The following is a 7,698-nucleotide window of genomic DNA, read 5'->3' as shown; positions in this document are numbered from 1 at the left end:
CACATTAGTTACTCAATTTTTTTATTGTTTTTAAAACTCTTCCAAAATGTTTTATTTTCAGTAAATTGGCATGACATAATCAATCACTAGTTCCTCTTTTATTTAATTATAAGGAAATAATTATTATGCTAATATTTTTAATCCCATCACTGGTGAATGGTAAACCACTACGCTTTTCAAATTTACCGGTTTAAAACAATTGAAAAAATAAGATACTAGTATAAATGTGACCATATTCTTTGTTATTGTGCTTGTGGTTGCTTTTGTCTCATTTGAAATAATTATAAAATAATGGACTTGAAAAAGATAAATTGGAATATTTCTGTTTAACAGCCAAAATGTCTGAAACCAGAAATATTTTTTTCTTTTTTTTTTTTTTGAGATGGGGTCTCGCTCTGTGGCCCAGGCTGGAGTGCAGTGGCGCAATCTCGGCTCACTGCAAGCTCCACCTCCCGGGTTCACGCCATTCTCCTGCCTCAGCCTCCCGAGTAGCTGGGACTACAGCCGCCCACCACCATGCCCGGTTAATTTTTTGTATTTTTAGTAGAGATGGGGTTTCACTGTTTTAGCCAGGATGGTCTCCATCTCCTGACCTCATGATCCGCCCACCTCAGCCTCCCAAAGTGCTGGGATTACAGGAGTGAGCCACCACGCCTGGCCCAAATATATTGTTTTTAAATCATTTCAGTACACACAATAATTTTAGTTATGCTATTTTATTAATAGCTATATTAACAAAAATTAAATAATTTTAATATTTACTCTTATGTTTTTAATATTAATTTTAATAAACTCTGGTGTTGAAAAATAAAGATAATTTTTGAATAATTAACACATATTGAATGTATACGAAATGACATGCATTGTATTGGTTCTTTGTATTATGTAACTTCTTGATTATAGTTTTTTACAATTGTATTAAAAACATAAATCAGGATTAATGTCACCCTCTGAAAAACACAGTCTTCCCACTGTGATTTTTTTTTTTTTTTTTTGAGACGGAGTCTTGCTGTGTCACCCAGGCTGGAGTGCAGTGGCATGATCTCGGCTCACTGCAAGCTCTGCCTCCCGGGTTCACGCCATTCTCCTGCCTCAGCCTCTGTGAGTAGCTGGGACTACAGGCGCCCACCACCACGCCCGGCTAACTTTTTTTTTTTTTTTGGATTTTTAGTAGAGACAGGGTTTCACCGTGGTCTCGATCTCCTGACCTCGTAATCCACCCACCTCAGCCTCCCAAAGTGCTGGGATTACAAGCGTGAGCCACCGTGCCCGGCCCCCACTGTGATTTTTAAATAACAAGAACAGAAGTTGCCTCCATTGCTGTTGCTACAGTGCTATGCATTAGCACTTCATAGTTTTAACTTGGTAAGCATATACTTATATGCATCCTTATTGTCTATTAGTCCATAATTATTTCAACTCTAAATGCCTCAAAGCATTCAATGCAATGCCTCAAAGTAAAATATTGAACACTTCTTAAATTCTAAAATCAAAATATGACAAGAAAAAACAGTAATAATAGCAAACATTTACTTAGAATTTCTTTGTAATGAGAATAATTTTAGCAAGTATTCTAAGAATCATCGCATGACTACTCACAATAACCAGATGAGAAAGATATGATTTTTTTTCATTCAATTTAACAATAAAATCTAGGAAGAGATGTGCTTTTTTTTACGCATAGTCAGCATATATATATATATAATTGACTAGAGTATATTTTTCAGTATTTTGTTATAAAATTTACATACTATGAAATGCATGTATCTTCACTATACATTTTTTGAGTTTCAACAAATGCTTACACCTCTATAAACCCAAACCCATAAGACATTATTATCACCACACAAATGTCCCTTCATGCCTCTTCGCAGTCCAACTCAGCCCTTGCTTCCCAGAGGATATTATTTTAGAATATCTTATATATGAAATTATGCATTCAGAATGTACTCTTTTGTGGCTAGTTTCCACTCAGCCTAACATGTTTTGGATTCATCTGCATTGTTGCATGTCACAGATGTATATGAGTATACCGCATATTCTGCACCATCTTTTGTTTATTCATTCTCCAATTCGTGGATACTTGGATTGTTTCTACAGTGTCTTGTGAGTGGGAGTTTTCACTGTTGTCATTTGTTTGTTTATGAAGTCTAATTTATTATTTTTTTTTCCTTTATTCTTTTTCTGTAATCTAAGAAATCTTTGCCTGCTACCAAGTAATCAAAGGAGATGGCTCCTATTTTCCTCTAAAAGCTTTATGTTTGGGTTTGGTAATCCTTTTGTTTTGAGACAAGGTCTCTCTCTGTTGCACAGGCTGCAATGCAGTGATGACATTGAGGCTTACCGTAACCTCTGTCTCCTAGGCTCTAGGGATCCTCCCACCTCAGCCTGCTGAGTAGCTAGGACTACAGGAGCACCACAATGCTAGGCTAATTTCTTAAGAAGCTTTTTGTAGAAACAATTTATTCTTTATTTTTTAATTTATTTTTTTATTATACTTTAAGTTCTGGGATACATGTGCAGAACGTGTAGGTTTGTTACATAGGTATACATGTGCCATGGTGGTTTGCTGCACACATCAAGCTGTCATCTACATTAGGTATTTCTCCTAATGCTATTTCTCCCCTACCCCTCCACCCCCTGACAGGCCCCAGTGTGTGATGTTCCCCTCCCTGTGTCCGTGTGTACTCAATGTTCAACTCCCACTTATGAGTGAGAGCATGTGGTGTTTTATTTTCTGTTCTTGTGTTAGTTTGCTGAGAATGATGGTTTCCAGCTTCATCCATGTCCCTGCAAATGACATGAACTCAGCCTTTTTTATGGCTGCATAGTATTCCATGGTGTATATGTGCCACTTTATTCAACCTATCATTGATGGAAATTTGGGTTGGTTCCAAGTCTTTGCTGTTGTGAACAGTGCCACAATAAACATACGTGTGCATGTGTCTTCATAGTAGAATGATTTATAAGCTTTTGGGTATATACTCAGTAATGGGATTGCTGGGTCAAATGATATTTCTTATTCTAGATCCTTGAGGAATCACCACACTGTCTTCCACAATGGTTGAACAAATTTACACTCCCACCAATGGTGTAAAAGCATTCCTATTTCTCCACATCCTCTCCAGCATCTGTTATTTCCTGACATTTTAATGGTCACCATTCTAACTGGCATGAGATGGTATCTCACTGTGGTTTTGATCTGCATTTCTCTAATGACAAGTGATGTTGATCTTTTTTCCATACATTTGTTGGCTGCATAAATATCTTCTTTTGAGAAGTGTCTTTTCATATCCTTTTAAAAAGATGGGTAGATGTCAGCTCAGGATTCAAACTGAGGCCATGTGCTTTCATACTTTTGACCACTAACCCACTGTTATAATGACAATACTAACTCCTGGTCAATGCCAACTTCTTATGAGCTTTGCCTTGACCTGAACTTTGTCATAGATTTGTCTCCTATCTCTAGTCCTTAAATTGCAATTTTCTGATAAATAAAAATATACTTTTCCTGTTCTTTGCCCACATTTTAATAAATTTGTTTGTTTTTTAAATTTGTTTATGTTCATTATAGATGCTGGACGTTAGAACTTTGTGAGAGGTATACTTTGTGAACATTTGGCACCATGCTGTAGGTTTTATATTTACAGCGTTCATAGTTTCTTTTGCTGTGCAGATGCTCTTTATTTTTGCCAGATCCCATTTGTCATCATTTGTTTCTGTTGCAATTGCTTTTGGCATCTGCATCATAAAAGCTTTGCCCATTTCTATGTGTAGGATGGTATTTCCTAGCCAACAAGCATATGAAAAGTGCTCAACATCACTAATAATTAGCAAGGACATGGAATCAACCTAAATGTTTATCAGTGATAGACTGGGTAAAGAAAATGTGGTACACATTCAACATGGAACATTATGAAGCCATAAGAAACGCAAGACTATGTCTTTTGCAGAAGGAATATGGATGGAAGATGGAGCGCATTATCCTTTGCAAATTAATGAACTAATGCAGGAAAAGAAAACCAAATACTGCATGTTCTCACTTGTAAGTTGGAGCTAAATGATTAGGACATAGGAACACATAGAGGAAAACAACAGACACTGGAGACTTTCAGATGGTGGAGGGTTGGAGGAGGTAGAGGAGCAGAAAAAAATAACTATTGGGTACTAAACTTAATACTTGGGTGACAAAATAATCTGTACAACAAACCACCATGACACAAGTTTACCTACATAACAAAACATGTACCCCAAACATAAAATAAAAGTTAAAAGAAAAAATATTACTTTTTACTTTTTGATTGATTGTTTTAATATATGCAGAAAGTAGAGATACTTTACAAGACATTCTGCAATAGACCATTCTCAAATGGTAGCATAAAAAGTTCCATGGAAGAAATTTCAAGGGAAGCAGGAATAACTGGTGAAAATTGTTTTTTAAAACAACCATTTGGTGTCCCTGGCAATAATCCTAAAGGCATATAATAAATAAAGTAACATTCACTGAAGAAAATCCAGTAATTTGTGGTTAAAACAGCAAGTGTCTTTGGCATTTAAGCCACAACATGCTCATTTGCCCACCGTCCTGTTTCAGTGACAGAAACTTCCTCTCTTCCAGGGAGGTGCTGATGTGACCACAGGGCTCTCACTCTTCAAAGCTCCCAGTTGAGTGTCAGGGTATGCAGTTGAGAATAGGTGTCACTCTGATTTTTTATATATACAGACACAGGCATATGCTCCAGAAGCTTAATTCTAGGCAAGTATGGCTAAGAAGGGTCTCACATCTTTCATTCAGCCACAGTCATAACTCAGAGATTCAACTCAAGAATGGCACAGAGAATACTGAGTACCAAATAGCCATTGCCCCAGCCCACTCATAGGATGGAATTTCCTTTTGCACTGCCCTAGTAGAATTCTCCATGAGGGCTCCACCCCTGCAGCAAACTTTTGCCTGGACATCCAGGCATTTCCATACATTCTCTGAAATCTAGGCAAAGATTCCCAAACCTCAAGTTTTGACTTGAGGTCAACACCACATGGAAACTGCCAAAGCTTGAGGCTTGTGAACTCTGAAGCCATGGCCTGAGCTTTAATTTAGTCTCTTTTAGCTATGGCTGGAACAGCTGAATTACAGGGCACCAAGTTGCTAGTCTGCACACAGCAGGGTGTCTCTTGGCCCAGCCCAGAAAATCATTTTTCCCTCCTGGGCCTCTGGGCCTGTGATGGGATGGGCTATCATGAAGGTCTCTGACATACCCTGGAGACATTTTCCCCATTGTCTTGTTGATTAACATTCAGCTCCTCATTATTTATGCAAATTTCTGCAGCAGGATTGAAGTTCTGCCCAGAAAATGGAGTTTTCTTTTCTGTCACATCACTAGGCTGCAACTTTTCTAAAATTTTATGCTCTGCTTCCTCTTGAATGCTTAGCTGCTTAGATGTTTCTAACACCAGATAGCTTAAATCATCTCTCTCATGTGGAGCTACCCTCTCCAGGGCCTCCCCTCTGCTGAGAGCTGAAAACTGATGGGACTACCTGCCTACAGAGAGGACCTAACCACTGCTTGTCTCCTCTGAGCTGTTCTAACACTCCATAAAGCTCCTCTTTGTCTTGCTCACCCCTCACTTGTCTGTGTACCTCATTATTCCTGGTTGCATGAGAAGAACTTGGGCAAAGGTGCCACTGGCCACAGATGTTTCTGACCAGAAAAGCAACACCCCAAAGATCCTGTAACACTCTCAATTAATGTGATACACAATACGATTATAATTAAGGATGAGAAATTCATTATCATTTCCATGAATGCACAAAAAAATTAATGAAATCCAGTATCTTTCATCATAACAATGTTCAATAAAGTAGGAATAGAGGGAAACGTCCTCAAACTGTTCCCTGACAGAACAAGGTCCACCTGCTTGTTCTCATGGTCCAGTAACAAGAGGCAAACAAAGTTGGAAAGAGGGGAGTTTATTTATGCAATTGGTTACAGGGAGAAGGTTGGAGTAACTCACCAGATCAGTTCAAAGTTACAAGTGTTTTTCTAGTGCTTAGATACATTTTAAGCTGCATGACTATGTGTGGGAGTGCACCTACAAGCAGGAGTGATTTATTCAATCTCCATCTAATCTTATGAGATGTATGTGTAAGAATGCTATTACTATTCTCTCAGACTGTAAGGGCTGTGAAAACCAAGGTGGGGTCTGAATAGGTTTGTTTTCTCATCCCAGTCCTTGTACTCAGGTAAAAGTTTGTCTAGTTCTTTAATGCTTAACTTATGGATTCATAAAAATTATAGTTAAGGATTAGTGAAAACTAACTGTTCTAATTGCTGAGGGAAACCTAGCCTGACACAAACCTGATAAGTGACATCTGCAAGAAAACACATAGCTAGCATAATACTTAATGTAGAAAGGCTAAATCCACTCTCTCTATTCCTAATAAACATCCCACTAGAGGTTCTAGTTAAGACAAATAGACAAGAATATGAAATAAAGTAATCTATATGGGGAAGAAAAAAGTTAAACTATTGGCATATGACATGCTTTTATATAGAGAAAACATTTAGAAATCTACTGGAAAAACATTAGACTTGAGAGATGAAGCCAGCTGGACTTCCGGGTCAAGTGGGAACTTGGATAACTTTTCTGTCTTACAAGAGGATTGTAAAACATACTAATCAGCACTCTGTAGCTAGGATTGTAAAATGCACCAGTCAGCACTCTGTAGCTAGCAAGCTGATTGTAAAATACACCAATCAGTGCTCTGTAAAAACACACCAATTAGAGCTCTGTAGCTAGCAAGAAGATTGTAAAATGCAGCAATTAGTGCTCTGTAAAATGAACAAATCAGTGCTCTGTAAAATGCACCAATCAGCAGGATTCTAAAAGTAGCCAATCGCAGGGAGGATTGAAAAAAGAGCACTCTGATAGGACAGAAATGGAACGTAGGAGGGGCCAATAAGAGAATAAAACCTGGCCACCCCAGCCAGCAGTAGCAACATGCTTGAGTCCCCTTCCACGCTGTGGAAGCTTTGTTCTTTTGCTCTTCACAATAAATCTTGCTGCTGCTCACTCTTTGGGTCTGTGCCACCTTTAAGAGCTGTAACACTCCATGTGAAGGTCCACAGTTTCATTCTTGAAGTCATTGAAACCACGAACCCACTAGCAGGAAGAAACTCCAGAAACATATTGGGGGCTCGTCCAGGATGTTGCCACACAGTGAGTGCCATCAGACCCCTTTTGCTTGGTATTCTGTCCTATTTACTTAGAATTTGGGGGCTAACCACCGGGCACCTGTCAGCCAGTTAAAAGTGACTAGCTCAGCTGCCGGACTAAAGGCATGAGTGTCAGGCTTTCTGGGAAAGAGCTCTCTAACAACCCCCAACTCTTTGGAGTCAGGAGTGTTGGTTTGCTGGGAACCAGCTTCTGCTTTTCCTGTACTTCTGGGCTGAGCTGGGAGTCAACAGACAGGAAAGCTGTTCAGCTCCAGGGTCCTGACAAAATGTTGGTTGACCCTGCAGCTATAAGCATAACTCTCAAAGTTATGTCTCCCAAGCGAGACTCACCCATCTGTCCTATCTATCCTGACCCTTGCTTCCTGGGTCCTAATGCCTGTCAAACAAACTTCCTCTTGCCTCTTTTCTCCAAGGCTAGTCCCACTTCTAAAAACCAAATCCAGCTTTGTTACTTATGTAACAA

Source organism: Nomascus leucogenys, chromosome 9, assembly GCF_006542625.1.
Source record: "Nomascus leucogenys isolate Asia chromosome 9, Asia_NLE_v1, whole genome shotgun sequence".
Lineage (NCBI taxonomy): Eukaryota > Metazoa > Chordata > Mammalia > Primates > Hylobatidae > Nomascus > Nomascus leucogenys.
Note: the sequence above shows the minus strand (reverse complement) of the source record.